This window comes from Triticum aestivum, chromosome 3B (genome assembly GCF_018294505.1).
Source record: "Triticum aestivum cultivar Chinese Spring chromosome 3B, IWGSC CS RefSeq v2.1, whole genome shotgun sequence".
Taxonomy (NCBI): Eukaryota; Viridiplantae; Streptophyta; class Magnoliopsida; order Poales; family Poaceae; genus Triticum; species Triticum aestivum.
Genome location: NC_057801.1, coordinates 115,076,889 through 115,088,224, shown reverse-complemented (window position 1 = coordinate 115,088,224; position 11,336 = coordinate 115,076,889). Strand labels below are relative to the sequence as shown.

The 11,336-nt window shown below is 50.0% G+C and overlaps 1 pseudogene; it reads left to right on the top strand.

Annotated features, from left to right (window-relative positions):
* Positions 1–5,500: 5,500 nt before the first annotated feature.
* LOC123067376 (uncharacterized) overlaps positions 5,501–11,336 on the top strand; it is a 41,828-nt pseudogene continuing 35,992 nt past the window's right edge.

The following is an 11,336-nucleotide window of genomic DNA, read 5'->3' as shown; positions in this document are numbered from 1 at the left end:
TGTGTATTGTAATCATGCTCCAAGGAGATGAACTTCTTGCCGAGCTCCTAGAGCTCCTGCTGTACCTCTCCCACCTGAGCATCTTGCTTCTCTCTCTCGGTGCGCTCTGTATCCGCCTTGGCTTCGGCCGCGGACAGCGCTTCCTTCAGGGCCGCCACTTCGGTCGCGGTCCCTATCAAAAGCCATGATGCTTTTTATTAGCATCACCAACTTTTTATCCTCTATACGACATATGGACGGGGTTTATCTTACCTTTGTTCGCCTCGAGCTGCTTCTTCACGAGGCCGAGCTCTTCTTCGGCCTGCCCCAGTTCGCGCTTAAGTCCGGCAACCTCAGCCGTGCGTACAGCGGTGGTCAGTAGCAGTGCCTGTTTGATTCATACAGAGAAATACTAATAGCTTCCTGCGGTTTTTTAGTTGACCCTCCGTTTGGCTTTTCTTTGCGAACACCAACCAGAGTATCAGGGGCTACTGTCTATCGACTGATATTCCCTCACACTTTCTTTACCTCAAAGCCTGTTAGCAGGCTGGTGCAGGCTTCGGTCAATCTGCTCTTGGCGGACAGAACCTTCTCAATCACTGTACCCATAAGTGTACGGTGTTCATCCTCGATGGAAGCGCCTCAAAGCACTTCCAACAAATTATCCGATGCCTCCGGCTGGGCGGAGGTCATCGGCATGGCTGGCTCGCCCTCCTTCGGGAGGGACTGCTTACCGGAATCCAGAACCTCTGTAGGCTCCGGCGCAGTACCCGGCTGGGAGCCAGACTTGTTGTGGCTCCCGTCAGCATAATCCATGGGGTTTTCATCCCCCATGTGTCCGGCGCCCGAGATTTTGCCTTGGGGCGTCTACGGAACCATCGCCTCTTGCTCTGGCATCCTCTGGGACAACACCTCAGTGTCATCCGCAGGTCGTGGGGAGGTTGCCGTCGGGAGTGAATTCACCTCCGACTCGTTCAGAGACTCCTCTGAAGTGGACTCCTCGAGATCGGACCTGGCTGGACTGCATAAACGTGTTCAGCGTCATTACAAACCATGAGGTCAAAATCACACGGAAAATATTATGGAATGCGGATACTTACGACCTCGCCCGGGGCTTGCCCCTGGGCAGCCACTCCTCATCGCTGAAAGCGACGGTACTGGAGTGATCAGGAAGGGACGCCTTTCCCTTCTTCAACTTCCCAGCCTCCCCCGACGGGGCGGCCTTCCTTTTCTTCTCCTCCCTAGCACGGGGAGGAGGCATCTCTTCATGTTTTCCCCCATCTTCGAGGGGGGGGGGGATCTTCCTCGTCGTCTTCGGACGACGATTCTATCACGGCCTTGCGCCGGAGACCTTTTCTGGTCCCCGCGGCCACCTTCTTGGGCCCTTCGGCCCGCTCAGTTGAGGCAGCCTTCCTCTTCCTCTCCTCCCCTTCATGGGAGGAGTGCGCCTCGTCATCTTCTGGTGAGGCGTCTGGTGCGGCCTCGCGCCGGTGACCCTTACGGGTCCCTGCGGGCTTCTTTTTGGCCTTTTTCTCCGGCACCTTGTAAGGCGACGGAACCAGCATCTCCGCTAGGAGTGCGCTTACTGGGTCCTTAGGCAAGGGAGCCGAACAGTTAATCTGCTCCGCCATCTCCACCCAATCCTGTTCGGTCAGCATAGTGACCTGAGAATCCTCCCACGAATGTACCGGGAAGGAAACATCTTGTAATAACCAGAGGACTTACCGGACTGGCGAGGCAGCTTGCGCTGAGCCCCCGGTCCTCGGAAAGGGGAGGAGGAACTTCGCCGGTCTTGAACAACACCTTCCAGATTTCTTTGTGCGTTGTGTTGAAGAGCTCCAGCAGCATCTGGTGTTCGGCCGGGTCGAACTCCCACATATCAAATGCCCGTCTTTGACACGGGAGAATTTGGTGAATGAGCATGACCTGGACCACGTTGACAAGCTTGATCTTCTTGTCCCTCATACTTCTGATGCAGGTCTCGAGTCCGGTCAGCTCCGTGAGTTCGCCCCAGGCCAAGCCCTTCTTCTCCCAGGAAGTGAGCCGCATGGGGATTCCGGATCTGAATTTGGGGGCCGCCACCCAGTTGGCGTCGCGCGGCTCGGTGATGTAGAACCATCCGAATTGCCACCCCTTTATGGTCTCCACGAAGGAGCCATCGAGCCATGTAAAATTGGGCATTTTGCCCACCATGGCACCTCCGCACTCCACCTGTTGGCCGCTCACGATCTTCGGCTTCACGCAGATAGTCTTCAACCACAGGCCGAAGTGGGGCGTGATGCGGAGGAAGGCCTCGCACACGATGATGAATGCCGAGATGTTGAGGACGAAATTCGGGGCCAGATCGTGAAAATCTAGCCCATAGTAGTACATAAGCCCGCGGACAAACGGGTGGAGTGGAAATCCTAGTCCGCGGACTAAACGAGAGAGAAATACTACTCTCTCCCGAGACTTCGGAGTGGGGGTGATCTGTCCCTCTGTCGAAAGCCTGTGCGTGATACTCTCGGTCAGGTATCCGGCCTCCTGGAGCTTGGTGATGTTATCCTCTATGACAAAGGAGGCCATCCACTTGCCTCCCGCTCCGGACATGATGCGATCCTACGGAGAAGGTGAGAACTTGGGCGCTGGAGCTCAGGGGTGCGAGAACGGATGAGCAAAGGAGGAAGAAGGCGTGGGTGAAAACAGGAGATCTCTGTCCCTTTATAAAGGCGATGTGGAATGTGCGCCTCCCCGCTTGCCTCTCGAAATCTCTTATCTTTCCAAGCGCCTTGATTGATGGCGCTGGTTGGGTTACCCATGCCCGTATTGATGGAGATCCCGCGATAAGGGGACACGATCTCTGCTTTGACAAGACGTGCCAAAGAAACCGCCTCGCGATGTGTGCGGGAGAGGGTTGTAAAAACGGTTTGAATAAGTTACCGAGCCATGGCGTGATGTCACACAACGAAGAATTGTCAGCAGATCAGAATCGTGGATTATTATTCTCTCTACGGTGGTATATGGAATTTATCTTGCAGAGTCAAACACGGTCCTTGTGTTCAGAATTAATTTTGGAGTATTTGGAGGTGGAACCCGCCTCGCAATGCTGAAGACAATCTACGCACCGGACTCATCATCATTGAAGCCTGGTTCAGGGGCTACTGAGGGAGTTCTGGATAAGGGGGTATCCGGACAGCCGGACTATATACTTTAGCCGGACTGTTGGACTATGAAGATACAAGATAGAAGACTTCTTCCCGTGTCCGAATGGGACTCTCCTTGGCATGGAACGCAAGCTTGGTGATTCGGATGTAGATCTCCTCCTCTGTAAACCGACTATGTGTAACCCTAGCCCCCTCTGGTGTCTATATAAACCGGAGGGTTTAGTCCGTAGGACACAACAACAACAACAATCACAATCATACCATAGGCTAGCTTCTAGGGTTTAGCCTCTCTGATCTCGTGGTAGATCAACTCTTGTAATACTCATATCATCAACATCAATCAAGCAGGAAGTAGGGTATTACCTCCATCGAGAGGGCCCGAACCTGGGTAAACATTGTGTCCCCAACCTCATGTTACCATTAGCCTTAGACGCACAGTTCGGGACCCCCTACCCGAGATCCGCCGGTTTTGACACCGACACCGGCCCCTTATCCTTCTCCAGCCGCCCTCGCGTGCCCCTGCCGCCGCCATCGCCGATGCAGCCCCGGCTCGGCCGGTGCACCCTCAAAGCCGTGCGTGTTCGGGCGGGCGCCCACACCCGCAGCCCCGATAACCCGCCCCATGGCCTGGTGCCACTGCCAGCGGGCCCCAACGCCCTAGCCTTGTTTTTTAAAAAAAGGTTTTAAAAATATTATTATAATTAGGATTAATTGATAATTAGTCTAAGCAGTCAATGACAGGGTGACCCCACGCCCTGTTGACCAGTCAAACATTGACTGGTCAACTAGGACCCCCTGGCCCACTTGTCATACTCTATGTATACTTCTGTGTACACAGAGCTGGGTACCCCTACCGTTTGAACAATTATTTCCGAATTAAGAATAAATCTACAAAATGTTCAAATCTTTGAAAAATCATAGAAAATAAGTCGTAACTCGGATGAGAAAGTTTTATACATGAAAGTTTCTCAGAAAAATATCACGAATCCGAATACGCGCTCTGTTTATCTGTCACGTGCCCCTAGCATAGCAAACATGGAATCACTGAGGGAGTCCTGGATAAGGGGGTATCCGGACAGCCGTACTATAGAAGCGTCAAGATACAAGACTCAAGACTTAGGCTCGTGTCCGGATGGGACTCTCCTTTGCGTGGAAGACAAGCTTGGCGATCCGGATATTATGTTTCCTTCCTTGTAAACTGACTCCATGTAAACCCTAGCTCTCTGGTGTCTATATAAACTGGAGAACATGGTCCTTAGAAGGCCGATCACAATTACAATCATACCATCATAGGCTAGCTCTTAGAGTTTAGCCTCTACGATCTCGTGGTACATCTACTCTTGTATTCCACATATCTTCAATATTAATCAAGTAGGAAGTAGGGTTTACTTCCATCGAGAGGGCCCAAACCTGGGTAAACATTGTGTCCCTTGCTTCCTGTTACCATCAGCCTAAGACGCACAGATCGGGACCCCCTACCCGAGATCCGCCGGTTTTGACACCGTCATTGGTGCTTTCATTGAGAGTTCCTCTTTGTCGTTGCTTCGAGGCTTGATGGCGTCTTCAATCGTCAACAACACGGTCCAGGGTGAGACTTTTCTCCCCGGACAGATCTTTGTGTTCGGCGGCTTCGCACTGCGGGCCAATTCGCTTGTCCGGTTGGAGCAGATCGACAGCTTCGCCCCTGGCCACCAGATCCGGTTCGGAAACTTGAACCACACGGCAGATATCCGCAGAGACTTGATCTTCAACAGATTCGAGCCTGCGCCAGAAGCGCCGGACAGCCACGATGAGCACGGCCTAGACCTGCTGTCCGACAGTGCCTGGGGCATAATCCCCAAAGCAGCCTTGGATCTAAATCCAGGGCAGGTTGTGTTGCCTATGGACGGAGGGCTGAACCCCGCTCCGCAGGCCGCACACTTATCGGCGGTAGAGCCAAACACGGGTCCCATCGCTGTGGAGGCCTGTAATCCCGGGCCCCCCGGACTCATATCCGGCTGTTGGTCCTGGTCCGCTTATTCTCGAGCCAGCCGAGCCAGGTTGGGCTCTGGTAATGGAGTTTACCGCTGCGGACATCTTTCAGCACTCACCCTTTGGTGGCATGCTGAACTCATTGAAGTCCCTCTCTTTGTCAGGGGACTCTGAGCCGAACTATGTCCGGCTGGAGTGGGAAGCAGGTGACGAAGGGATTCGCTGCCCACCCACCACCCACTTTGTCGCCACGATCGATGATTTAACCGACGTGCTCGACTTTGACTTCGAAGACATTGACGGTATGGACGACGATGCAGGAGACATACAGGAGCCACCGCTCACAGGGCAGTGGACAACCACCTCTTCAAACGATATATACATGGTGGACACTCCGAAAGAAACCAATGGCGACGAGGCAGTGGAGGACAACTCCTCAGGAGGAAAAGCAAAATATGGGCGTCTCCGACGCCACTCCAAGCCCCGCCACATCAATACCGGTCCCGGAGATGATCCAGATAGTACCGAAGAGGAATACAGTCCTGATCAGCCGGAATACAGTCCCGGAGGCCACGGTGGGATACTTGGAGAGGAACAACTGTACACCCCCTCCGAAGATGAGGTAAGCCTCGACAATGATGAATTCGGCATGCCTGAAGACCCAGTGGAACAAGTTCGCTTTAGGCGACGACTCATAACCAATACAAGGAGTCTGCAAAGGAAGCAAGAGAATCTTAAGGCCGAACTGTTGGGGAACATTACAGAAAATTAAAAATTTTCCTACGGTTTCACCAAGATCCATCTATGAGTTCATCTAAGCAACGAGTCATGGGAGAGATATTGCATCTACATACCACTTTGTAGATCGCGCAGAAGCGTTCAAAAGAACGGGGATGAAGTAGTCGTTCTCGTCGTGATCCTATCGCCGGAGATCCTAGCGCCGAACAGACGGCACCTCCGCATTCAACACACATGTGGTCAGCGTGACATCTCCTCCGTATTGATCCAGCAAGGGGGAAGGAGAGGTTGATGATGATAGCTCCAGCAGCAGCACAACGGCGTGGTGGTGGTGGAACAGCAGCACTCCGGCAGGGCTTCGCCAAGCACGTGACGGAGGAAGAAGAGGTGTAGCAGGGGGAGGGAGGCGCCAGAACTTCAGGGTGCGGCTGCCCCCCTCCCCCCTCCCTTTATATAGGCCCCCAGGGGGGGCGCAGGCCCTGGGAGATCCAATCTCCCAAGGGGACGGCGGCCAAGGGGGTGGAGTACCCCCCAAGCCAAGTGGGGCGCCCCCCCCCCCACCCTAGGGTTTCAACCCTAAGCGCAGGCGGTGGGCAAAGGGGGGTGCACCATCCCACTAAGGGCTGGTTCCCCTCCCCACTTTGGCCCTTGGGGCCCTCCGGGATGGGTGGCCCCACCCGGTGGACCCCCGGACCCTTCCGGTAGTCCCTGTACAATACCGGGTGACCCCGAAACTTTCTCGATGGCCGAAATATCACTTCCTATATATAATTCTTCACCTCCGGACCATTCCGGAACTCCTCATGACGTCCGGGATCTCATCCGGGACTCCGAACAACATTCGGTATGCTGCATACTCATATTCATACAACCCTAGCGTCACCGAACCTTAAGTGTGTAGACCCTACGGGTTCGGGAGACACGTAGACATGACCGAGATGGCTCTCGGGCAATAACCAACAGCGGGATCTGGATACCCATGTTGGTTCCCACATGCTCCTCTATGATCTCATCGGATGAACCACGATGTCGATGATTCGAACAACCCCGTATACAATTCCCTTTGTCAATCGGTACGTTACATGCCCGAGACTCGATCGTCGGTATCCCAATACCTCGTTTAGTCTCGTTACCGGCAAGTCACTTTACTCGTACCATAATGCATGATCCCGTGACCAAACACTTGGTCACTTTGATCTCATTATGATGATGCATTACCGAGTGGGCCCAGAGATACCTCTCCGTCATACGGAGTGACAAATCCCAGTCTTGATCCGTGTCAACCCAACATACACTTTTGGAGATACCTATAGTGCACCTTTATAGTCACCCAGTTACGTTGTGACGTTTGGTACACCCAAAGCACTCTTACGGTATCCGGGACTTACATGATCTCATGGTCTAAGGAAGAGATACTTGACATTGAAAAAGCTCTAGCAAAACGAACTACATGATCTTGTGCTATGCTTAGGATTGGGTCTTGTCCATCACGTCATTCTCCTAATGACGTGATCCCATTGTCAATGACATCTAATGTCCATAGTCAGGAAACCATGACTATCTGTTGACCAACGGGCTAGTCAACTAGAGGCTCACTAGGGACATGTTATGGTCTATCTATTCACACGTGTATTACGATTTCCGAATAATATAGTTATAGCATGAATAAAAGACAATTATCATGAATAAGGAAATATAATAATAACCCTTTTATTATTGCCTCTAGGGCATATTTCCAACAATCTCCCACTTGCACTAGAGTCAATAATCCAGTTACATTGTGATGAATCGAACACCCATAGAGTTCTGGTGTTGATCATGTTTTGCTCGCGAGAGAGGTTTAGTCAACGGATCTGCGACATTCAGATCCGTATGTACTTTGCAAATATCTATGTCTCCATCTTGAACATTTTCACGGATGGAGTTGAAATGACGCTTGATGTGCCTAGTCTTCTTGTGAAACCTGGGCTCCTTGGCAAGGGAAATAGCTCCAGTGTTGTCATAGAAGAGTTTGATCGGCCCCGACGCATTGGGTATGACTCCTAGGTCGGTGATGAACTCCTTCACCCATATTGCTTCATGCGCTGCCTCCGAGGCTGCCATGTACTCCGCTTCACATGTAGATCCCGCCACGATGCTCTGCTTGCAGCTGCACCAGCTTACTGCTCCACCATTCAACATATACACGTATCTGGTTTGTGACTTAGAGTCATCCAGATCTGTGTCGAAGCTAGCGTCGACGTAACCCTTTACGACGAGCTCTTCGTCATCTCCATAAACGAGAAACATGTCCTTCGTCCTTTTCAGGTACTTTAGGATATTCTTGACTGATGTCCAGTGTTCCTTGCCGGGATTACTTTGGTACCTTCCTACCAAACTTACGGCAAGGTTTACATCAGGTCGGGTACACAGCATGGCATACATAATAGATCCTATGGCTGAAGCATAGGGGATGACACTCATCTCTTCTTTATCTTTTGCCGTGGTCGGGCATTGAGCCGAGCTCAATCTCACACCTTGCAATACAGGCAAGAACCCCTTCTTGGACTGATCCATTTTGAACTTCTTCAAAATCTTATCAAGGTATGTGCTTTGTGAAAGACCTATGAGGTGTCTCGATCTATCTCTATAGATCTTGATGTCTAATATATAAGCAGCTTCTCCAAGGTCCTTCATTGAAAAACACTTATTCAAGTAGGCCTTAATGCTGTCCAAGAATTCTATATCATTTCCCATCAAAAGTATGTCATCTACATATAATATGAGAAATGCTACAGAGCTCCCACTCACTTTCTTGTAAACGCAGGCTTCTCCATAAGTATGCGTAAACCCAAACGCTTTGATCATCTCATCAAAGCGAATGTTCCAACTCCGAGATGCTTGCACCAGCCCATAAATGGATCGCTGGAGCTTGCATACTTTGTTAGCATTCTTAGGATCGACAAAACCCTCCGGCTGCATCATATACAGTTCTTCCTTAAGATGCCCGTTAAGGAATGCCGTTTTGACGTCCATCTGCCATATCTCATAATCATAGTATGCGGCAATTGGTAACATGATTCGGACGGACTTAAGCTTCGCTACAGGAGAGAAAGTCTCATCGTAGTCAATCCCTTGAACCCGTCGATAACCCTTAGCAACAAGTCGAGCTTTATAGATGGTGATATTACCATCCGCGTCCGTCTTCTTCTTAAAGATCCATTTGTTTTCTATCGCTCGCCGATCATCGGGCAAGTCAGTCAAAGTCCATACTTTGTTTTCATACATGGATTCTATCTCGGATTTCATGGCTTCTAGCCATTTGTTGGAATCTAGGCCCACCATTGCTTCTTCATAGTTCCAAGGTTCACCGTTGCCTAACAACATGATTTCCAGGACAGGGTTGCCGTACCACTCTGGTGCGGAACGTGTCCTTGTGGACCTACGAAGTTCAGTAGCAACTTGATCCGAAGTACCTTGATCATCATCATTATTTTCCTCTTCAGTTGGAGTAGGCATCACAGGAACATTTTCCTGAGCTGCACTACTATCCCGTTCAAGAGGTAGTACTTCATCGAGTTCTACTTTCCTCCCACTTACTTCTTTCGAGAGAAACTCTTTTTCCAGAAAGGATCCATTCTTGGCAACAAAGATCTTGCCCTTGGATCTTAAGTAGAAGGTATACCCAATGGTTTCTTTAGGGTATCCTATGAAGATGCATTTTTCCGACTTGGGTTCGAGCTTTTCAGGTTGTATTTTCTTGACATAAGCATCGCATCCCCAAACTTTTAGAAACGACAGCTTAGGTTTCTTCCCAAACCATAATTCATACAGTGTCGTATCAACGGATTTAGACGGTGCCCTATTTAAAGTGAATGTAGCTGTCTCTAGAGCGTATCCCCAAAATGATAGCGGTAAATCGGTAAGAGACATCATAGATCGCACCATATCCAGTAGAGTGCGATTACGACGTTCGGACACACCGTTACGTTGAGGTGTTCCAGGCGGCGTGAGTTGTGAAACGATTCCACATTTTCTTAAGTGTGTACCAAACTCGTGACTTAAATATTCTCCTCCATGATCCGATCGTAAGAATTTTATCTTTCGGTCACGTTGATTCTCTACTTCATTCTGAAATTCCTTGAACTTTTCAAAGGTCTCAGACTTGTGTTTCATCAAGTAGACATATCCATATCTACTCAAGTCATCAGTGAGAGTGAGAACATAACAATATCCTCCGCGAGCCTCAACGCTCATTGGACCGCACACATCGGTATGTATAATTTCCAACAAGTTGGTTGCTCGCTCCATTGTTCCGGAGAACGGGGTCTTGGTCATTTTGCCCATGAGGCATGGTTCGCATGTGTCAAATGATTCATAATCGAGAGACTCTAAAAGTCCATCAGCATGGAGCTTCTTCATGCGCTTGACACCAATGTGACCAAGGCGGCAGTGCCACAAGTATGTGGGACTATCGTTATCAACTTTACATCTTTTGGTATTCACGTTATGAATATGTGTAACATTACGTTCGAGATTCATTAAGAATAAACCATTGACCATTGGGGCGTGACCATAAAACATATCTCTCATATAAATAGAACAACCATTATTCTCGGATTTAAATGAGTAGCCATCTCGTATTAAACGAGATCCAGATACAATGTTCATGCTCAAACTTGGCACTAAATAACAATTATTGAGGTTTAAAACTAATCCCGTAGGTAAATGTAGAGGTAGCGTGCCAACGACGATCACATCGACCTTGGAACCATTCCCGACGCGCATCGTCACCTCGTCCTTCGCCAGTCTCCGCTTATTCCGCAGCTCCTGCTGTGAGTTACAAATGTGAGCAACGGAACCGGTATCAAATACCCAGGAGTTACTACGAGTACTGGTGAGGTACACATCAATTACATGTATATCAAATATACCTTTAGTGTTGCCGGCCTTCTTGTCCGCTAAGTATTTGGGGCAGTTCCGCTTCCAGTGACCCTTCCCCTTGCAATAAAAGCACTCAGTTTCAGGCTTGGGTCCATTCTTTGACTTCTTCCCGGCAACTGGCTTACCGGGCGCAGCAACATCTTTGCCGTCCTTCTTGAAGTTCTTCTTACCCTTGCCCTTCTTGAACTTAGTGGTCTTATTGACCATCAACACTTGATGTTCTTTCTTGATTTCAACCTCTGCTGACTTCAGCATTGAAAATAATTCGGGAATGGTCTTTACCATCCCCTACATATTGTAATTCATCACAAAGCTCTTGTAGCTTGGTGGGAGCGACTAAAGGATTCTGTCAATGACCGCCTCATCCGGGAGGTTAATGTCCAGCTGGGACAGGCGGTTGTGCAACCCAGACATTTTGAGTATGTGCTCACTGACAGAACTATTTTCCTCCATCTTACAACTATAGAACTTGTCGGAGACTTCATATCTCTCGACCCGGGCATGAGCTTGGAAAACTAGTTTCAGCTCTTCGAACATCTCATATGCTCCGTGTTGCTCAAAACGCTTTTAGAGCCCCGGTTC